Source organism: Drosophila montana, unplaced genomic scaffold (assembly GCF_035044405.1).
Source record: "Drosophila montana isolate Dmon_TW-CO22-7 unplaced genomic scaffold, ASM3504440v1 contig_3846_1, whole genome shotgun sequence".
Lineage (NCBI taxonomy): Eukaryota > Metazoa > Arthropoda > Insecta > Diptera > Drosophilidae > Drosophila > Drosophila montana.
This window is the reverse complement of record NW_026998718.1, coordinates 874,808-898,482: the sequence shown is the minus strand read 5'-3', so window position 1 is coordinate 898,482 and position 23,675 is coordinate 874,808. Positions and strand designations below refer to the sequence as shown.

General features: G+C 41.1%; 2 long non-coding RNA genes across 3 annotated transcripts in view; one reads left to right on the top strand and one right to left on the bottom strand.

The window, feature by feature from the left end:
- Nucleotides 1-575: 575 nt before the first annotated feature.
- LOC135438103 (uncharacterized) overlaps nt 576-23,675 on the top strand; it is a 36,341-nt gene continuing 13,241 nt past the window's right edge. The window contains exons 1-3 of one of the 2 annotated variants that reach the window (XR_010437843.1): nt 576-790; nt 13,512-13,565; nt 23,216-23,250. This is a non-coding gene — a long non-coding RNA (uncharacterized LOC135438103). Of the gene's footprint in view, nt 791-6,466; nt 6,749-13,511; nt 13,566-23,215; nt 23,251-23,675 lie in introns of those variants that run through there. The other variant, XR_010437842.1, reaches the window with a different exon arrangement.
- Nucleotides 1,404-23,675, bottom strand: part of LOC135438104 (uncharacterized) — a 31,233-nt gene continuing 8,961 nt past the window's right edge. Inside the window, exon 3 of the long non-coding RNA XR_010437844.1 lies at nt 1,404-2,205. This is a non-coding gene — a long non-coding RNA (uncharacterized LOC135438104). The remainder of the gene's footprint in view (nt 2,206-23,675) is intronic.

The following is a 23,675-nucleotide window of genomic DNA, read 5'->3' as shown; positions in this document are numbered from 1 at the left end:
TTTGGACTATGGTCGCTGTCGACGTCGCCGCGAAGTGCGCGGATCGTGCGCCAGCTACAAGTTCGGGCCCAGGCTCCGTGGTTTATCCTGCCCGTTGGCCTTGTGCAGTATGACAACAGCAGCCGCTGTTGCCAGTTCTCAGTTGCCACAGAGCGCGACAAATAAATCTTAGTCATAGTCAAGAGCAGGCTGGCCAGTTGGCCAGTCAGCCAGCCAGCCAGCCAGCCAGTGCCACAGTAAGCACCCAGTAAGCCAGACCAGAACAGCCTGTCCCAACTGACTGCTGACTGTTGCAGCAGCTAGCGACGAGCGACGAGCAGCGAGCGACGACGACTTTGCAACTTGAAATTGATTTATGGCGCAAATTTTATTGTCTGGTTCGGGACTGGAACGTGGACCACTTGACAGTCTGGTGTCTGGTGTCTGGCCAGTTTCAACTTGTTAGCCACTAACTGTAACTGTTCAAAGTGCGTATGTGTTGGTGAAATGTGCGCGTGTCCCTGTGTTGTTGTTCTTGTTGTTGTTGTTGCTGCCGCTGCTGCTGCTGCTGCTGCTGCTGCTGCTGTTGTGCCTGCTGCAACATTGACTGAGTTTGGTGGTAGGGGGGGACAAAAGGCAGTTTTCATTACACAAACAAACTAAATAAATACTGGAGTGCACCTTTGTACTGAAAATCGATATAAATTAAGTGGCGCGCAAATTCATAAATTTAACTAAACAAGTGGAAACTTTCGCTGAGTCAAAATAAACACACGCCAACAGCAGGGAGGATCCATAAAATGGGCAACAAGTAAGTCTTAATTCATTTGCATAAAACCATGTGTAGACAACATTTGACAACTGCAAATGTTATTCAATTAATTAAAATTTTATGTGCTCATATTGTGGTTATTTTGATAATACGACTATATTCTGTTTATTCAATTAATTTATTTAGTTTCCTTTATGTTATGTGTTGAGTTTTTTAATGGCCAATGCTAATTATTTAATTTAATTTAGTTACATGTTAATTAATTATATTTGAGGTATTTTTATGGTCAAGCTTGATTTAAATTATTTTATTTAATTTAGTGTCCTAATTAATTTGTGTGTTAAGTTTTGCTTGTATTTAATTTAATTTAGTTTCGTTTTCGCTTTAATTTAATTATTTTATATAATTTAGTTCCCTTTATGTTATTTTATATTAAGTTTTTTATGGTCAATGCTTCTGTTTAACTATTTAATTTATTTCTAAGATTTTGAATGTTTAAATATTTATTTAAGAATATTTAAATGTTTAGCTTAAATTTATTTTTGGTCCGAAAAAAGAGTTATTTATGAGTCAACTAATTTATTTATGTATTTATTTATAAAAACTGATGCATTTTTAATATGTAAATATACTTTTTTCTCCTAATTTATATTCTATATATATTTTTATATAAATACTTTAGTACGACTTATTGGTTTGTTTGGCATTTTAAATTAATTGAGCAACTTTTTTTTTTAATTATACAACTGATTTATGCATTTAAATCAATACTGATTAATTCATTTGTTATTTAAAGCTTTTTATGGCTCACTTTTGATGGTCGCTCATTTGGTTTCTTGTGCATTTGCGGAATTCTTTAATTACTTGAAAGTATTTATTAGCAAGTCCTTTAATTTCTCAATGCAAGCTGCAGGTGCTTGCCACTTTAACATAAGTAAATTAAATCAGTGGCATTTTTAACGCCATTCGCAGCACAACGCGGCAAAGGAAATTCGAATCTCGGTGCTTACGACTATCAAATTAAATTGGTTGTTTTCTTTGTTGCTTTTTATTATTTTGTTGTTTTTGTTGTCTTTGTTGTTATTTTTTGTGATTGCCCCAATATTGATATTCCATCCGCGGGCCTGGCCGAGAGTGTGCTTTAAAATGAACAACAACATTCGATGCGGCCAGCATTGCTGTGTACTTTGGTAAAGCGCATTATGGCATTCGCATTACGTTGCCCGGCCGCTTATCAAGGACCACTTAAAATCCTCACCAGCTTCCCATCCACGTCGAATCAACCTGCAGCTGACTTGTCCAGTGGATCTCGTTCACTTGTTTTTGGGTGGTGCCGATGACGCTGCAATTTGCGCTGCGGTTGCGCCCGGCTTAGGGGTGCGGGCTGGAGCGGAAGCGCTCAGAACTGGACTGACAGCAGCATTTGGGGTATGGACTGGTGGCTGTGGTCGGTGCTGGTCAATGGCAATAAAATGTTTCATCATTAAAAAACCAACGTGAGAGCGCCAAAAAGGAAAAAAGGAAAAATGTTAATTTCGTATAAAAACAACAACAAGAACAAGAACGAAGCAAAATAATAGCAAGTGAAATGTGTTTGTTTTTTATATATATTGAGTATGATGATGATGTTGAGAATGATGTGAATGTGGTTGTGGATGAAGATGGCTCTCCCTTGATGAGCGTATGTGTGTGTTAAGTGCGTACACAAAGGTGTGGACCCTTGAATATGTGTCTCTGTGTGTGTGTGTGTGTGTGTGTGTGTGTGTGTGTGTGTATCCGCATAAATTAGTTCCATGGTGACCCATTTAAATTTCGGATTGTGTTGGGATTCTCCCGTATATGTTGTTTTGAGGTATATATATATACATAAGAATGTTAAGTGATTGAACTGCGTAATGCACATAAGGAAGGCAGAAAAAGATTTCGCTGATATCTTTGGAATATTTTTTAAAAGAATTCATGTTAAGGTATTCCTGTTTAGCCATTGGTCAGCTTTGATCATAAAGTAATCAATTATTGTTTTATATACATAACATTCTTTCTCATTCTTCAACAATTTCCCTTTTTCCAAAATGTCACATTCGCATAAGATACTCGAATTTGCTTTGATTTCAATCTTAACTTTGCTCATAAGTAAAATAAAATGCACTTCTTTCTACACAAAATATGTCTCCTTTCAGCTCCATTCACTTCTTTATTGAATAATACTTTCAATTTATCCTTCTATTGATATTTTCTCTGCTTGATACATTCGCACAAGATAATCGTATTCGCTTTAACTTTCGTTCTGAGCATTTTATCATATTTTCTCAATGAATTTTAAATGATCCCAAATGATCTATCCTTTCCGTATCATTCTCTCCTTTAGAAAATAATACTTTTCCATTTCCACCCGAACGATATTTCCTTTCAGTTCCATTCACTCCTTGAATGAATAAATCTTTTCCATATTATTATTATATATCTTTTAAATATCATCATTTCTCATTCTCTTTATATTTTCTCATCATGACGCATGGCAAAGCGCAAGATAATCGTATTTGCTTTAACATTCATTCTTAACTTTTTGCACTTACAAGTTTCTACACATAAATTGATTTCATCTTGTCAGCGCTTTGTCAATTAATTTCCCCCAAATGATGGCTCCTTTCAGTTCGAGTCGCTCCTTTAGTCAATAATCCTTTGCCATTTTTGTGTGCTTCCTCCGGTTGCTTTTGCTTTGAGCTGCTATGCTTTTAATTTTGAGCTGATCTTTTGATTAATGCCTAAACGGAAGGTCCTTTTTGTCCATTCTCGACTCCTTTATGCAAATGGCCGGCACTTTAATTAGAAAAACTCCGTTTGCTTCGAGGGGAGCAAGAAAAATGCCTTTCATTTAGCTACTCCCCTCGGAAAGTTGTCGCCAAGTTTTGCTCATTATGCTCAGTTTTTTTTTGTCGTTTTGTTTGTCATTTATAAATTGGAAAAGTTTTCTTAAGCAAATTATGCCATTTTTTTGTTTTCAAGAGCCGAACCCTTTTCGAGTAAATGTTCGTCTTTGGTTTTAATCGGGCAAATGTTTTTCCTCTTGCTGGAAATTCGTTGCGCTTTGCCATGCTGCAAGAATTTATCTCTAAATGCAAAGCAGCATCAAGCTGCGGCATTTGGCTGGCTGAAAAAAAAAACAGCTCCAACTCAACGAATTCAACTTTAACCGCTGCCAAGACCCTTTCGTCCTTGCAGCAGAGACAAACAAATTAAAGGGGGATTATCATCATTTCATCTTGTTAACTGACGACTGCCCCTGCTCCGCGTTTTTCTCGTTCTTGTTGAACCCTTTGTGGCCATCGCCATCAGCTGACGTTTCTCAAGCGACGACTGCGTCACTTGGTCGCCAGCCAGCCAGCCAGCCTTTCAGCCTTTCAGCCTTCCAGCCTGACTGCCTGCCAGTTTCCTTTCTTCTTCTTGGTTTTTTTTTTTTTGTCATGTTTTTCCTACTGCGACTCAGATTTGCCTCCCATTCGGACCTGGCTGCGGCATTGAGGTAGGCAAGGGTTAACTACAGCTAACTCCAGCATCGAGCTCGGGCCCAGCTTCAGGTTCCCAAGCGACGACTTTTGCATCCGTTCGCTCGCTGCTGGTGCATTCAACTTTATGTCTTTGATTTATTGTCGCTGCCCCTTTCCGCTGGCAAGGCAATGAAAGCGAAACAATGGCTGGGACGGGCAACTGCAGGAGCAGCAAGAAACGAGCCCTTGTTCTTAAGCCAACTGTCTTCCGTCTAGAGGTTTGCTCCGTAAGTAGGTCTATAGGCTACCGTGGCACTTTCAGTTTTCAGTCAGAGCCGCGTGGGTTTAGCCGTCTGTGATTGCTTCTGCTCCCTTTTGGCTTCTTGTGATGTAATAAATATGCGACCCTTTGTCTGCTGCAGATCGCTATCCCAACGCCTCTCCCTCTCCCTGTCCATCTCTCATCTCGTTTCTTGTGGCTGCATGTGAAAATAGTAACATGTGTTGTTCAAGGAAAGGGAAATGCCATAAATACTCGTTGAAAATCTGTTGATTAGTGAGCAAATAAATTCTTGTCTATTCTGTGGTCAGCTACGTCCGCACCAGGCTCACAGACGGAGCCACAGAGATTATGTAATAAAGATACTCGCAGAGGAAACAAGTGTTGCTGCGGGGCGTATCCATTGTAATTAGCCAAGTAACATAAATGTGGCCTACAGTTTGAGGTTCATCAGCTTGTTATTGAAACCTTTTTTGCTGCCTGCTCGAATCGCCGCCTTTTGCTTATTTGCCAATCCGACTCGAATTCTAATGGTTGCTGCAAAACGTTTGTGTGCGTGTGGGTGTGTGCTGCAAAAGTAGACCACAAAATTGTTGGTATTGCTATCAAGCAACCCCCCAACAAGCTCAGTGTTAAACCAAAACACAGAGCAAACAAATAACCACACAAATTTGTGACATGGCTCACAGCAAAGTTTTTCTGTTTGGGGCGTGCAACGCATACGCCGTGTTGCCTGCCACAGACTTAAACCATAAGCACATCCACTGGCAAATGGAAAGTTGTTGTTGCTGCTGCTGTAAACGTGATTGAGCGGCAGCAATTTGATTGATAACTGTTGTTTGATTCATTGAATAGATGTGCATAAAATAATTTGTTAGTCATATTTAAAAGTAGAAACAAATCTTTTAAAAATGATGCTTGACAGCAGAGATAGATGTGATTTGTATATTGGCATTCAATTGGGTCTCACATAAGTCTGAAATAATATTTCAATATTTAGCGCAGTATTTGCATGCAACACCTGCCCATTATAATTGCGGTTGTTGCTGCCGCAAGTGGGTGTCGCACAAAAACAATGCAATTGCCTATTGGCGACCAATGTGAGAAATGAGATTCACTCATTCACTCGACGACTCATTCGAGCACCTGCTCAGCACAGTTTTCCCCTCATTTTTCTCATGTGGGGCCTTATGCGCATGTCGGGGTTCTCTTTCCCTGGCTGTGTTTGAGCTTTGAGCGCCTGGCAAATGTCAACTTCGATCAGCAGCAGCAGCTGAGTGAAACCTGCCCGCCCCGTTGTTGCTGCCACACGTAGGTGCATCCAAGTCCAAAGGAAATGTCAGTCAGGCGACAAGCCCACAAGCAGCAACAACAACTTCAACAACTGTTGTTGCAACAGGGCTAATCCTGAGCCAAAACACGTGCAACAGCAGCAACAGCAGCAGCAGCAGCAGCGACTGTGGTGAGTTCTCTGAGCGACAAAGCTGCAAGGCGACAAAAGTTCGGGCAACATGTTGCAGTTGCAGATTGTTGTTGTTGTTGTTGTTGCTTGTGTCGCTGTCGCTGCTGGCAAAATTGCAATTTCACAAACACGCACACACACAGCCACACAGAGGGGAACTTGTATTGGTCTCGGACTCGCTTGACGACGCCAGCAGCAGTGGCAGCAGCGGCAGCAGCAGCAGCAGCAGCAACTGCAAACTGTGCCGCCCGGCCTATAAGACCAAAGCTGACGTTGCCGTTGCCGCTTGACGTCGATTCCGATTCCGAATCCGAGTCCGAGTCGCTTTTCAAGCAACCCGCATTCGCTTTTTGGCTTTCGTGCCGCGCGGCAGCCAAAACCCAGAGAATTCACCAGAGAACTTTTTGCACGCGTGTTCTTTCAACATACGTTTATGGCGTATCCTAGCGGGCTCCCAACAAAAAAAAAGAAAAACCAAATATATATATATATTACGTACTATTTATTGGCAGTGCCTTGTGTGTTGTGTGTTAAACGAAAACAATTGAAAACTGCGAACTGCATAAATTGTTGCAATCGTGCTGCTCGCCAATTTGCGACGGCAAAAGTTTTGTGACCTTTTTACGAAAGGAAATTGCATTTTGCATTTTGCAGTTTGCACTTTCGAATTTGCAATTTCGGCATTTTGACAATTTTGTCGATTTGTGTGAGGCCCACAGAATTTTGTGCTTAAATGTTGAAGCGACTGTTAAGCTTTTAGTCAATTGGTGAGTTCAGTTGTGGTTTAAATAAGGAACAGGATTAAATGTTTAAATATAATAAATAATCAAATTGAAATATGCCTGAATCGTGTTTTATACTAGCCTTTGGCTAATGCTTATAATTATTTTTTTATGATAAATGGAAGAATAATTGATGTCCAAGAGTATAGATACATAAACTTCTGCTTTGGCCGACTGTTAGGTTAAGCAATTCATAAATTTAATAAAAACAATTTAAGCTGAGAACAATAATATAATAGTATAAAATGCATTTAAAGCACTTTCTTTTATACTATAAATTGTTACCCAAAACATGAACTCAGTTCCCTTGACCAAATTTTGTTAAATTCAAAAGATTTCCAATTTTTTGAAAACATAAAAATTATTTAACCACTCAAAGCACATCACACAGCGAAGTGCAAACTAACTGCAGACCGCTTGGCAGCTGTCTAACAATCAGTTTCAAGATAACTGTCAAACGGCCAAGTTCTTCCGGCTGTGGTTGGACTTGACTTGATTCGCAGTTGCTGCAAACGTGCGCAAAAAAAAAAAAAAGAGCCCGACCAAGACCCAGACCCCGAGCCAGACTCAGATACATGCAAGTTACCACTAATACCAAAAACCAGTAATCACAGACATATGTACATGGCTCATACGAGCCATAATCGTCAGCTTCCTTTTGGCCAGCGCCATGGCGCTGCTTCCTGCACGACACTGAGGCCAACAACCACAACAACATCAACAACAACAGCAGCAGCAACAACAGCAGTAATAACCAATTCTAGAGCTATGCAATGGCAAGCTGCAGTTGGCATCTCTTCATGCAGGCTGCTGTCTAATATAATTTTGAAATAACTCAACTAAGCAGCGCTCGGCATGGCGGAAGATGAGATCCAGACTTGACCAAGTGGCCCATCGAAATGCCAAAACCAAGTTAGAAACAAAATAATTGCAATCCACAGTTGCCAGTCGCCAGTCGCCAGGCGGTCGTCTCATTCAGCCTGAGCCAAGCCAAACCAAAACTAACCAACGAGACAGCAACAACAACAACAACAACAACAATAACAACAAAGGAACCACAACAACAACAACAACGTGGAAAAAAGGGATAAGCCGGAAAGCAACACGGAACCCAAATTAATACAATAATTGAAGCCAATTTAGTATAATTTTCTTCAATTTCATTGTTGTTGTTTTTGGTCTGTTGTTGTTATTGTTGTTTATGTTGTTGCTGGCTTTGCTGTTGTTTGTTGCTGTTGGTTTTTACTGTCTAGCCAACTATTATCGCATTTGTTTGGCATTTGGTCGCTCCACCTTCCTGTTAGCCTCCCCCCCTCTATGCTGTGCCTTGTAATCTGTTTTAAAATAACTTGAACTTAATTTTCCACGCATGCCTTGTAAACTTCTCCAAGCCAGACTCGGTCTCAATTGCCGCTTAACTACACCCAAAGTTTATTTAAACATTCTAAATATCTCTTTCAATTGCTTGAACTAACATTTTATTAGCCAGTCCGCAGACTCTCTCGTTAGCTAATTACTTTAAGCCAGGCAAACCTAAGCATTGCCTTGACCAAAATCTTGAGCCAGAGCTGCACTTGGCATTGGTCAGGGGAAAGTGCCAGTTGCCCACTCGGGCCTTTCACAAGAGCTTAAGCGCATTCGCATCGGGGCTTATCGCTGCATTAGACCATAAAAAGCCAGGCTAGTAAAGCGACAGGGGCTTATATAAGCTTTGGCTCTATTTTTAATAACAACATTAAGCTTTTGGGCCAAAACTCCTTTCGAACTCTTAATGGAAATACTATTATTATGCCAAAAGGAAAATTATTGACATTTAAACTGAAAGGAATTTAAAAAATATTTATAAAAGACTCGTTAAAGGTAGACAATTTTAGCTACCAAACTCTTTCATTGCTGTTAACAAGATGAAAGTGAGAGCCACTTAACAGATTTATGTTATAGCTAACAGAGTCAATTTCTATATGCAAAATCTAATTACATAAAATGAGTGTAAAAAAAATTTTTGATAATGTCTCGCAGTGCCAAAAAGTATTATGGCAAACGCAAGTATTAATAAAAACAGAAATTAAAAATTGTGTTTTTCATTTTTTTTCCGGAATTTTCGTCCATTTTTTTCATTTTTCATTTATTTTTGCATTTTACATTTTGCGAAAATTGTTTTCATTTATGTTTGAGTTTTTCTTTGCTGCTGTTGTAAGTTGTAATTTGAAAAACATCACCGCAAACTGTCAAAATGCACTGACATTTACAAATTATTTTGCTGGCAGCAGCCATGGGGTGCCGGTGGTGCCGGTGGAGCAGTGGTGCACTTGCCGCACTCCGCCGCCGCCGGGCGAGCAACCGACCAACCGACCAACCGACAAACTGACAAACCGACCAACCCATTGGCAGCAGTTGGGGCCGTTTGACGCTTTGAAATGCGAAATGGAAGCGGTCACCGTTAATTTGCGTCAACGGGCTAATAAAGTTTCGTGTCGCCTTTTTGCTTTTGATTTTGCTTTTTGGCGTTTGGCATTTGGTATGTTGGCAACAAAGTTGGCTAATGCACTCGCCGCCATATCTCGGCGACCGCATCTGGCATACGCTGGTCAGTTGTATCTGTATCTGCAAATTGCATGCCGGCCAAATAGCAAATTAGCAAAGGCAATCACAAAACATATGAACAACTGACATTTCAATAGCAAAACATAAAACCAAAAAAAAAAGTAAAAAAGAAACTCTACAGAGTAAAAATCCGCTCTATCTAGTCAACTGGACGTTGCGCCGCGCATCTGCATCTTCAACTTTGTATCTCCCTTTGGCTCTTTATGAAATTCCGATTGCCCATTAATTACTTTTGATTGAGCACCTGAGCTGCTGCTGCTTGCTGCTGCTCGCTCGCTTGCTTGCAACAAAGTATCAATGAACCTTCCTTGCGCCGCGGGCAATGCAACCGAATAAGTGAGGATCGTTTGTCGCTGTTGCCTTCGTTGGGGTTTCTTTTCCAGCTCGCAGTTGCGCAAGGTGCAAACTGGCTGCATAGATTGGCCCTACCTGTGCCCACAGCTGCCTGCCTGGTTTATTGGTCTGCGTGTCTAGGAGTGGCCGCGCCTAATAGCTGAAGAACACACCGCATAGGCAGCGTATATGTAGAAGCAGAATTCTAGGCACGGACAGTGCGGGGTTGAGGGTAAAAAATGAATTATGATTTGACGGTAGGCATTTAATGGATGGCCATGGATCTTTGACTCGAACAAAATTCTCGTTTGGCGCCAACATATTGACAGCTGTACACATGTGTGTGTGTGTGTGTGAGTGTGTGTGCCTGTGTGAGAAGTTGTTCTGCTGGACAGGTGAATGCCATTTAGTTAGAATGCCTTTTTGTCTGTCCGTCCGTCTGTTAGGTTTTTGTTTCTTTTGTATTTTCTAATTGAATTCAGTTGGCAGCGCGACAGCGTCGCATCGCATTTTGACGTGCCGTGAAAGGCCATCGATGAGGAAGTGCACTGCACCACAATCCGCTCTAAGCAGCCACTGAAAAGCATTCGAAATTGGAGCATGACAGCTCCGCTCACGTGTGGTGTTTGGAGTTTTTGAGTTTTAGTTTTCGGCACTTGATGGATAGGTGTTGCTTAGTGGTTGACCTGATGGCTGTTGATGGCTGCGATATGCGGGGCGTGACCTCATCACGGCCGCCCTCTTTCCGGGGCATGCAAGCCAAAGGTGAAAGATACTTTGTGGCATGTGTCGTATGAGTGCGTATCAAAAATGTAGCTGGAATAAACTAAGCAGTCGGTTGTCAACGATCATGCTCGGTGCTTAAATTTGATGTACAAGAAACTTGAAGTGCACAACATATTAGCTCTGCCAATTAGCCGCAACATAATGATTCTGTGTTTGCTGGTAAATGGCCGTCTCATAGCCGTGATCCTTTAGTGCTCAACCTCAACCTGGGCCACTTGCTAACGCCCACACAATGGCACAACTCACAGAGCAATCGCATGGGCGTTGCAGCGGCCGCAAACAGCGACAACAATAATAACATCATGTTGCGGCATTGCTATAAAAACGTTAAAAACCCTAAGCAGTTCAAAAACACATCTCGCAATTTAATGGCTCAAAAACACGGCCAGCTAACTGGTAACTGGTAACTGGAAACACAACCGCCCACCGTTGGGGCCTTATAAACAATGCCGATGCATAAATTTGAAGCCGCAAAGATCGCTAAAGGAGACGAACTGAAAAACTCATTAGGCGCATCGCCTACTATATATAAATGCAATAATATTGTAGAAAATTACGACCCTAATAACATAAATTTCACAGACAGGTCACAGGCGGGGCAGACGCGAACGCAGTCGTTGGCGAACTATGCGGTTTTCTATCTATGAGATACGCATTGCGTAAAAGTTCATTATGTAAAAGGAGTTGCCGTTTTTATCGAAACTTATGGCCCAGAAATATGCGTCAAATAGCGTCATAAACATAAACTAGGCGAATTAATTGAGATGGCCGAGGGAAGATCCCTGTGCCCCTTGAGAGCCGCTCATAAAGCCAACAAATTATGCATTTTTAAGGCGAATGTTGCACCTGCAACAGCCGCTGCCGCAGCCGCAGTCGATGTCGATGTCGATGTCGCATTAGAGCCGCATTTGGTCAAAAGCGACGATTCGTGCCATCCAGTTGGCTCAGTTGGCTACCTGGCCGGCCGGGTCTAATTGAGTTTTGAGAGTCGTTACACTTCATCGCAATGGGAGTAAATTAAACTGTCATTAGTTTACCCTTTGGCACTTTTGTCGCCCCCGTTCCTCGCCAAGTTGCGAACCCGATCCAAACGATCTCAACATGTGAAGTGGCGCATTATTTTGTGTTTTTCTTCTTCTTTTCCTTTGCAGCCGTAATAATTTTGTAGGTTTTACGAGTGCCGCCAAGACAATTAGGCATTTGTTGAATTGTTGTTGCACACACACAGGCACACCAACACACACACACACACACATATGGCCAAGTGTGGGCATTTTGTTTAGCGGCATTTGACGCTTTGATGTGCGCAACTAAAAAACGCGCGCGAGACGCGCGACTCGCGAGCCCGAATCGAATCTAACGCCTTTTCAAAATTTTGTTAGCTACATGGCTTTTAGCTTTTCGCCGTGTTGTTGTTGTTGTTTTTTGTACCATGCTGAAGATTTATTTTTCCATTATAGTGTGCCGACATCGACAGCATTGTGGGTGTCTGTGCCTTGACACAAGCCGTGAGGCCATGACGTGCACAAAACAAAAGCAACAACAACAGCAGCAGAAAGGTTGGCCTTTTTCTGAAGCTCTGTTCAGATATAATGATTTTCAATTTTAGGCTGTTTTTGGAAAGAATCTGAAAGTAGAAAACTTCAAAGAAATGCTTATGCAAAAACTAAGCGAAGTTGTGCACAAGACACAAGTGCGACATGCTTGATTTTTCCCCAGTTTTTGACTTTTAAATTGAAAACTTTTTAACATGCAACCGATTTATCAATTTTTTGAATCGTTTTCAGTGTCAGTTTTTGACAGCTTTGAAATGTACATTTAAATATTATTTAAAGCATATGTATTTTTTCGCTTGAGTTTCAATTAGTTTCATTATTTTAGAGTCCATTGTTCGAGCGATTTGTGCGCGTTTCAACTGCGATTTGAAGCGCAGCGAATTCTGTCCGCTTTCGCATCTATTAAGTTTCAGTTTTATTTCGGCCTGTGGCCAATGCATAAATTGACCAACACACCAACTCAGCAACTATAAAAATACAAAAAACTGACAAGCTGAGAAATTCAATAGCCCAGATCACACAAATCCGCCACAGTTTATTGCACCTGCTAAAAAAATAAAAGACAGAAATATAAAAAAAATAATCACGTAATGTGTGTGAGTGTGTCTGTTTATTTTATTTTTTTTATGGCTAGCTAAAAGTTATAAAAACCACTTTTTAATTCGAATGCGCTACAAAATGTTATGGACCATCAAATATTTTGCATAATTTGCATAAACTGTCCGGGCACGTGTCACCGATTCGCCAAACACACAAATAGAATCAAAACCCAAGTTTGTAAAATTTAATTGTTTAAAAAAAAGCAAACTATTTATAAAGGTTGAAGAGTAAAACTAATATGACTACTTTGCGCAGAGCTACCAAAATGCAACCAACAATTTTTATATATATTTTTAAATATATTTTAACTGTGGATTTGAGCAGCGGCAGATAAAACAGAAAAGACTCATTCGCTTTTTGGCTTACCTTTGTTGTTAATGATTCACTTGCCTCACACTGTTGTTGCCATTGTTGTTGTTGCTGCTGCTGCTGTTGTTGTTGTTGTTGTTGTTGCTGTTAATGACTTGACAGTAAAGTAGCCTACACAATTTATGGCAAACTTGTCCGCCTACAATCAGTTTTCATTCAGTTCTATCTGTGTGTGTGTGTTTGTGTGCGTTTTAATGCCTTCGTCTAGTTTGGTTTTTTAATTGAAACATTTTTGACCATATTTTCTTAATGATCTGACATGACATGGCGTCTGTTTTGTGTGTGTTAGCTTTAGAAATTTTGTCTTAGCTTTAGAAATTCAGCGTTATTTTGGCTAATTTAATACAAAAAACTAAAACACAAAAAGGGGGGGCTGCTGTCCTGCCATATGACTTCCTATATATATAATACTACTCATATAGCTTGTATTCAGCACACACATACACAGATATATCATTATTATAATTTGTACATTGTGTTCTCCACTCTGTTTATTGCAGTCGCCTTCAGAGAGGCAACGCCAACGCCTTTGGGCCACAAGCTGCAAATGCTGGGTAAGTTTTCATTATTGTTGTCTTCATGTTTGCTATTATTCGGACATGTTGTTGTTATTGCTGTTGCTGTTGCTGTTGCCAAGCACTTTTATAGTCACTTGTCGTTAAAAAATATGTGTTGAAAATGTTTTTTATGACACGAAATGAGCAGGGCCATAAAATTGAGCCGAGTGAGCAATATAACGATGTGCCTTGCGGCCTGTTGAATTCACTAAATGCCATTTGCATTTCGTATGCAATAACTGTCGGACACTGAACTGCAATGAGAGCTTACATATGCCATAAAAAAGGAGCAGAGGCTAATTTCCGTTCAACACTAAAAATGCACATCAAAAACGCACATATCTTTCAAAGAATCTGCGTTTCGCAGCAATCAAATCAAATACGTGCTAAATATTAAAAGCCGTGTAATTAGAGCTAAAGAGGCAGGCTGCCAAAGTTAGTTTTTTGTTAGATTTGGGCGGCAAAATGTGGCAAAGAATATTATTTTTATACTATGATAAAGGTTTTGGTCTATCAATTTTTTTTAAGCTTTTTTTTAAAGAAGTCATACACGCTTTATATATATTTTTTAATTAATTTTTTTATGAAATGCCGACATTTAAAAGACAGAAGAAACAGAAATAAACGGTAGTCAGATTGGCACCTGTATTACGTAAATTACAATAATTACAAATATGAAAAGATACTTAAAATTCTGCTATTAAAAACATGCTAATAACATTAAATTTTGATCTGAGCTGAGCTTGAGTAACCTTTGAAAATACCTGCAAGGGATCAAGGTACAAGCACGCCCGCTCGAAAACCTTGCTAAGCTATTCTTTTACCAATTTTAAAAGGCAGATAAACAGATAACGATAAGCATAATGGCAACTAATTGAATTGATTTATGCATGTCGCGCATTTTAATGAAGTATTTTCCCTGCGTTGTTGCTGCTGGGACCGCTTCGCATTTGATTAATTTGAATTTATTTGGTTTCGATATTTGTTGCCATAGCATAATTTTCGTTTTCTGCTCTATCAATTTCAATAATAGCACATTATACATAAGTTTCGACTGCGTTGTTCGTTGTCTGTTTTGTGTCCACACTTGCTATTATTTATTTATTTATGCATATAGTCAAAGAGCTGTGGCCTCTTAGTTGTTGGCTGTTAAAACTGCCAGCCGAGAGCTAAGCAAACTCATAACCAAACCGGGCAGTTGTGCGGGGTTCAGGAGCGCTGCCCACGAGGAAGAGGAGGCGTCATTGATTTATGCCTGGCATTTTTTATGGCCATTTTGTTTGTAATTTATTAACAAGCTTGTTAACAACGTCGTCTGGCCAATATGCAGATGCAGATACAAAGCTTACCAACTTACTGTGCGCACTACAAGCCTGCGCCTGACCAGTTCGCAGAGGTTAAAGGCCATTACGGCAGCCAGGCAGCCAGGCAGCCGGGCAGCCATGCAGCTAGGCAGCTTGGATGCACAACAGCAGGTGGCTTTTAGGATCGTAAGCATGTTTATAGAAAGTTTTTTTATTTTTGCCAAAAGGCTTGCATTATGCACACACACACGCGCGCAGAAGTAAAACAAGAGCCCGCGCTCTTAAATATTTAATCACGAAACAAAAAGTAATAAACAAAAAGAAACTTCAACCTGTAGTTCTTCAGTTCGATTCTCCACATGCACATGATTTGTTTGCCGAAGCGCGCGCGGTAGCCAAGTGGACAAGTGTCGGCCGGGCCGTTGGAGCTGTTGCTCAAATATTCTAAATATTTGCTAAATAATAGAGAAGACAGCAGCAATCGGAGTCGAACCGGTGGCCGATGGCAAAAGACTTGGCCCGGCCCAACAGTGTAGGCAGCCAAGCGTAGACCCAGGCACAAGCACAAGCACAGGCCCAGACCCAGGCCCAGACAGAGGCCGCTGGCTCATAGCTAATGGCAGTTGCTTTTGCCGTTTAAATAGCGGCTACTATTTGCGTAGTAAAGTGTACCCAACTGACGAAATGACGAACTGACGGCCCAACTCAATGACTGCCTGTCAAATAGGCACACACACACACACACACACACACAATCCACACACAACTGAATCTATGGCCAGAAGTAACGTCGGGCACTCGATGCGAGCTGGCAACGTCAATTGAAGTCGTCGGCTTTGTCGTCATCATCACCGGACATTTTGTGTTGGACAGCTGACAGAGACAGCTCCGAGAGTTTATTTTTTCGTTTGTTATTTTTTTTTTTGTGCCCGTCACAGACACTTTAATATTTGAATTTGTTTGAGCCATTGATATGAGCTCTTGCCAAGTTTCAAGAATGTCAATGAGGCATTTGGCCAAACATAATTGAGGCTTACTAGAGAGCAGTCCATAACGCCAGCTGAGTAACTGATTTATCTGTGCAACAATCTAATTTCAATTGTGCGCCTGAATGACTTTAAGCCAAACAGCACCAAGCAAGACTTGGACTCCAACTGCTTGGAGCCCAGTTTAGCTGCGGAGCTGTGGAACAGCTGAGAGCTGTGTCAGCGGCAGCGCCAAGTTGTCAACTTAATTTACAGCTAACATGTGAGCTACAAGTTCGCGGCGATTGAGCAAGCGATAAAAAGTATTAATTTCATAGCTCTATGCAATTAACATAAATTGGACAAACGGACAGACGGGCGTACCGGCGTACCGGCTCCTATGCAAATACTTATAAATATGCAAATAGTTCAGATTACAAACAGGCGAGCTTTAGAATGCAATGCCTCGATCTGGCCAGATATCGTAGATACTCACTCGCCTATCAATTGGCAATTTCTGTTATTGATACACAGTTTTATGTGACCGGCACAAGTGTCGACATTTGGCTGACAAATGTGCTGATGTGTTTGACTAAATGGCAGACCAGACACTTGCCAAAGGGGCGATCGTCTGGTCATATATGGCTCATATGATCTGGGTATCATCAATTGGCAGACTGCAGCAGCCGCCATTCAATCGTATAATTTGCATAATTGGAGATGAGTTTGAAATGCCAGCCAAGCCATAAAAACTAAAGGTTAGCACATTGAGACCATAATATATAAGATTATGCAGTACGGTGAATGGAGTTTAATATAGAATTCAAGATTCGAACCTTAAAGCAGGTTCGGACAAAATCAGATATGGTTATTCTATAAGAATATATTCATTTAACATTCTTACTGTAATAAACATGTCGACATTTTAATACACAAGACGCTCATAAATAAGTTTTATCGTATTTATATTAAAACGAAATAATATATTGTTAGACGTTTTCAAGTAACAAAAGCCGCACAAGGCAACAACGACCATTTACTCTAAATTCAAGTCAAACTTCAGCAAAGAGATCGACCTTAAGGTTCTCTGTACCAAATCCAAGATATTCCTCTAGTTTTAAAGACCCTTGAGCTCGTATCAAATCGACTTTCAGAGCTTATATAAGAGTACCTGACAATTGAAAGCTGCGCCTATCTCCTTTAGCTACACTTGCTCAACAATACAGGGTATATCAGTGTACGCATCGCACTCGAGCTGCGACGTTGCAGAGCAACAACAATCGATAAACAATTTCAATAAATCGTGCTGGTATCATAAAAGTAAATTAAATGCTTTTGTAGCCGCTCCTGTCGAGTTGTGTCTCAATTTGCCGGACCGGTCAAAAGTGGCCAGCACAGTTCCAGCTCCAGTTCCAGCTCCAGTGCCTCTGGCCAGTGGCCAGATCTGATGAGGTGCCGCAATATGCGTAAGTTAAATGCGCAGACGTGGCCCAAGGAGCAGCAACAACGAACAACAACTTGGGCACCTCACGCAATTACGTGGAAGTTGCCATCGAAAAAACAAAAACAAGAGTGGCTAACTCTGGCAAGTCGACCAATAAATACCCTTGCTTGAAACGATTTTTAAGAGACAGACAAGTCGAAGTTATGCGCTTCTGTGCGTCACAAACTTCGTGGCACTATCATTAATACCCTCTGCAAGCAGAGAAAAGACAAAGGCTTCTGCGAACTTTCCACATTTTGCCTTTTAAGCAGCCTCGAGGGCTACCCTTTCTTGGGCGTCAATGAAATGCAAATGTTTAGCTGGCCGTTGTTGTTGTAGTTGTTGTTGCTGTTGTTCGGCTGCTTATCAATAATCTATTGGCCCAAAACGTTGAGCAGATAAGCAGCGGCCTTTCTCTTGTTGGATGTGTCCTGCGCCTATTAAGCCATAAAACGCATGCAAATGAAGGCGTTGAAATGCGCATACAACAAAAGTCTGAGCCAGATACTGAACTGAACTGGTCTGGTCGGGCCCTAAAAGTTGAGGCGTTTTTCGCCTGCTTAAAGGGCGCAACAACTAACGCGCTTGTGCTGCAGATGAGCGAATGAAGGGGCAGCTGTCTGCAGTGGCAGAGGCAATGGCAGTCGCAGTGGCAGTAACAGTGGCGGTGGCAGCTTTGCTGGGGGTAAGTCGCAGTCACAGCAGCTAAAACGAGCACCGGCTGACTGGCAATTAATTATGGCTCAGTGTTGGGACAGTGGCTGGCATATGTTTATTTACTTAATTTACTTAATGACACACATACAGAGCAGAGCAGAGCAGCAAAAAGATGGGCACGAGTCGGCGCACATTTTGGGTGAGGTCATCGTCGTTCTATAAAGGCATGTATCTATGTGCCTGTAAGTGTGTGTGTGTGTATGTGTGTGTGTGTCTAATAAATAACATTATTAATTACCAGTGCAATTAACTATAAGTACACCAGCACCACACACACACACACGCACACAGACACAGCTGGACGCCCACAAGACGACAACTTTGAAGACGACGCCTCGACTTCGATTTCGGTTCCATGAATCTACAGATACATAGATACTTATATACATCTTATAGATACACACAGACACATGCTACGCTGCACTTTGTGACCCAATTTGAATTATTTTTTCATAAGTTTCTCGCAGTTATTAAAGCGAATTCTGTTTTTACAACGCTTGTTAGGCATTCAGAGTTTCTGCTATTAATGGATCATTTGGTCGCATATTGAGTGATATATGAATGCATTAATCTTAGTTTATGTTTATTGCCATATGTTATGGCCGTGTGGGTATCGAGTTGTATGCAAATCGTGCAACGTGAGACCTTATTAAAACCACAAATAAGGCATAAAGATCCAGAGATGACAATTTATGTGAGCTATGTACGACTTTATGACTGTTTTATAAAATGATCCAATCGGATAAATAAAAATAGATATATTCAACGATCCGTTTATTACCAGTCAGTCGCAAGCTATCATAAATGATCATAATGCATTTGGGATATAAATTAGGCATAAAAATGCATTTATAAAAAATCATATATAAAGTATACATAGAATGATTTATGTCATTAACATAAACAAGTTGGTGTGCTTCAGAGGCAAGTGCATAAATGCAGTCTTTTGAAATCTTCAGGGCCCAATTAGTTTGATGAATTTAGGGGGAAATCGAGGACAATAATCATAAAATTTAATACTCTTTATCTGAACATAGTATAGTATACTCTTATAATCTTCGAGTTATGCTTACAAAACCATGTCTTATGATCGATATTTATCGATGTGAGAGGCGATATTGAAATATAGTGAAAAACTTGTTACCCGAGTATATATTTTTAATTTTAAGTCTCTGGCTTTTGAATTTTCCGCGATAGACGTGTTCACACAGTCACACAGACCGACAGACAGGCGTACATGATCGGCCTGATCATATGAGAATTATACCCTTCTTTTAGGGTTGAAAGCAACGATGCTAGACACAAAAATTATACCTAAGATAATGTGAAGTATTTAAATAAATAATAAATACATAAATTAAGTGTTCAAATTGAAATGTGCCACATTTAAAACGTTTGCATGGGTAGATATTTCTTAGAAGATTATTTTTATATACACACATGTACTAATTTTACTGTCTGCTGTTCTAAAAACTTTTCTTCATTAATCTTCTCACTTTTCTCTTGTTTCTTGTTATGCTAAAAATATTGAAACTGTCAAGTGCATAATCATTTGCCCAACAACAGCAAAAACAAGAAGAACAACTACAATGGCATCAAGTGAACGCCAAAATTACAGAGCAACTAAAAATGTTTCAAGCATTTAACCCGAACTGCATGGTAAAACTTGCCCGCTTCTCTCGTCTGTTTAAACTTTGTTGACTTGTCAACCCGCCTGCTCATCTGCCCCGTCGTCTGCTTCTGCTGCTGCTGCTGCTGGCTGTGTCACAGCGCTTAATCTTTATTAATTACAGTGGAATAATAAGGCAGCAACAGCAGCAACAGAGGAGAGATAGATGGGAGCTAGAGCTGCTCGTGGGCATGGCGCATAGTTTGGCAGCCAGACAGGCAGAGCCCATAGCCACGTCCAACCCCAGCCCAGGCCCACCAACTGATTAATGCCGCAGCCAAAGAGCCAACAAGCAAATATGCCACATGCAACAGCAACAGCAGCAGCAGCAGCAGCAACAGCACCAACTTTGATGGTTAGGAATTTAAGCAGCGCGAAGGGTTTTTGGTTTTGGTTTTTAGGTTTCAGTTTTGGTTCTGTGTGTTGGCTTTGCTTTTGGCTTGGGGATCTGGCTCTTGCTTTGGTAGCAAGTGCGTTGTAGTTGCGCTCTCTGGCGTGGCGGCGCATTCATCAACGTCGGCGTCAACAAATGCCCTCCACATGCAAAACAAGACTCCAAACTGCGCGCTGCCAAATGCACAGCGGCGCAGTCAGCCATAGAATGGGAATGGGAATTTGAATGGGAACGGGAATGGGTCTGAAAAGCATATAAAAGGCGGTGAGGCTAAATTAGATAGTAGAGAGCATAGTAGCTATAAAAACCATTTGATCCTTTGTGCGCGCCGGCACCGCCTCTCTATATCTGTATCTGTGTGTGTGTGTGTGTGTCGACCTTTTTTTACGAGCTGCGCCCGTCGCCTAATTACGCCTCTATTTTGGGCTAATCAGCAGCAGCGTTGACCCCGACTCCACTGTTACCGGCTAAGAGACAAGGGTCAGCTGCGCGTCATGTAAATGAAGTTGCTTTGCGTTTTGGGCCTGGACCCAGCAGCAGCAGCAGCAGCAGCTGTGCGGGAATTGAGTTGAGGGGCATTTTGTAAGGGCTTTGCCTATGCTTCGAATACCCATTTGGCTGTCAATCAGTTTTGGGTGCTGTGCAAATATTTGTCAAATTCTGCGGCCGTTTGCATATTTGCACTTCAGCTAAGTGCAACGTTAATGCAATTGAGATAACTGAGAGACAACTCAGGGAGAGCAATTATATATGCGCATAACTGTTAATAATCATTGAATCAATATGCTGACAATTTTCTCACGCACAGAGATACAAACGGAGCCGCATATTCAAATGAGATGCGACCGTCTCATCCCGGGCACAGGCCAGGACAATGACATCAGCTCAAGGGGGTTCAGCTCGAGCGAAGAAAGTCAACGAGTCGAGCAGGCGGAGGGCTTACAAGGGGTCGATTTGTGTCGGTGCGCCGAATTTTAACTAAGACCATGCAAACCAGCCAAATATGAAAGGGCTCTCTGCCCGAACCGAGCGTCCCCGTGATGTGGCTGTTGATGCTGATGCCAGAAAAAAGGATTTGTAATTTGAATTTTAAATAGCAGCCGCCGCGACAGGAGCAAAAGTCGTAGCAGCAGCAGAAGCAGCCGCAGCCGCTGTTTATTGTATTTACTGCTGAATTAATTTCTACTTTTATTTTCATTTCTTTTCCATTTTCTGTGCATCGATTTGTAAAGGAAATCGCAGAATCAGAACCAAGCCAGGGTCCCAACTCTTTCATGCTCTGCTGTTTGCTTAGGTTTCTCTATTAAAAGCAAAACCTTTTTTCTTGGGTTTTCTTAAAAGTTTTTGACGGACGCAGTCATATGTAAATACATTTGCTCAAGAAAAAACTGAAAAAGGAAGCTAGCCGAAAAGGGGTGTGGTGAGCCCAAAAAACAGGCAGCTGCTAGTTCAAATTTCAATTAATTTTTTCTACCATTTCTTGGGATTTCATCAGTTTTGGCTGTGAAAAAAAGGCGTTACTAACGGTCATGAAACCATTTTAGAAACCATTGCAAAGGCAAAAACATTCTAAGTGCATTCTAAGCTCTGGCAAAAGAATCAATTTAGCTCTGGCCCACAAGTAGACAACGCCCAGGTCCTGCTGCACGCAAAGCCCCACCCGAAATGCGTCTGTCCTTTTGGCAAGCGTTGATTGCTTCAATGGTAGAATGTTCAATTGCAGCAATAATATTGCAACTGACATCGATATGTGCCATTTGATTTGCATAATTCTAGCAGACAGCACAGCACAGGTCGATATAGGGGACCGAAGACTGCGGGGAGGGATGCCTAACCCTTGCCGCACAGCCCTGTGTGCCATGTGAGCCCTGCCCACAGAGAGAGAGAGAGAGAGAGAGAGATAGAAAAAAACCCAACTTGCAAAATATTGACAGGCAGGACATGCCGAACGTCCTGTGCACAGGGACCAGGGACTGTGAGCCGCTTAAGCTGGCAACGGGCGCGCCCCTTTCGCTGCCTCGCTGTCTGTTTGTATTTTTGCAAATTCATCGATAATTGGCAATTTGAAATGGCAACATCAACAAGAAGAGACAAACGGCAAACAGCAGACAGTAGACAAAGGCGCGACGTGGCAAGCAGGGGTTGCTTTTGACTCTTTGACTTTGGCACATTGCCCTCAGGTCTGCCCCTCCGGCTACCCTTCGAGCGAAAAAACAAAAAACATATCGGCTTATGTCAAGGGCGCATTGCATTTTGGCAACAAACCTCTCATAATGCCAAGCTGATAATAACCTAATGACATTTTAATTGCACACAACAAGTTAATTAAATTCATTGTGTTTATTTTCGAGCCGCCAGTCAAAACCAATTCCAATCAATGCCAAATTTGATAACTTGTTGACTTGATGGCCAAACCGTTGCCAAAAATGTGGTTTTGTTATGCCATATTGTGATTGTCTGCACGGTGGCATCAATTAACGTCGCGCATTTAATGGCCAAACAAAAGAACTATAGAAATTATAAAAAAAATGCATATAAAAGAGCGAGACAAGCCGCGTCAAGCTGAGGCGAGTAAAGACTTTCAGCACAAACCCAGTTTGGCCTTAAACAAATATATGTAAATCTTTTCATAATTAATTTACAACACGGAAATTGGGCCCGATATTAATGGATGCTCAATTGCAGTTTGAAGTTAGATGAGGAGCAATTAAACCACAAATAGCATCTTTCAAAACGGGTCTCTTATATGCAGTCTTCACTGTATATTGCTGTATTGTTTCTTCTTTCAACAATGCGGAGCCAGAAACTATTAAAGTGGTTCCGAAACGTTAACACAACAGACAAATTAATAGCCCACGTCTTGATGCCAAATGAAATCGATTTGTCTAACAATTCATAGTTGTTTTTTTTCTTCCTATTTTTTGCTTGCTACCTCGTAAGTTTGTTTGAACATTACTTTCAGTCATGATAGATACATATAAATCCATATATCTTTACGTATTCGAGGTTATATAGAACCCAAACTATTTGCTCGTTTTAGTCTCTATGAAGCATACTTGACTTTAACATATAGAAATCTATCTAACGAAATTCAATCGTTCTGCTTACATTTCAGCTGACTGGCACATTTCTCTCAAATTTACCAAAAAGGTAAGCAAAATTACAACTTGGTAACATGCCAAAGAAAAAGAACAAGGGCCCCAATGCCCCAAGTGGCAATAACAAAGAGAACAAATACATTGCAACTTTTACTTGGGCGCTTCGAGGCAAGTCGCCAGTCTTGGACTCGGGTCTATGTCTCGGCAAAACTCTTTCAAGTTTTTTTGACAGCTGCTGTCAAATGTTGAAAGCCAGCCAGCCCCATACACCATGCACAGAACCATACAGAAAACCAAAACAAGCCAGAGTCAGCCATGGCCTAAAGTGCCCCCAAAGTCCCTCATTCGTCGCATATCAGCGAACATCTCTATACATATGTATATACATGATATACGTACACATTCTTGTAGCCTTGCTTCGCTCTTTAACTCTCTAAGCAAAGTTTTCAAAACTAAAACAACAACAAAAAAAAAACA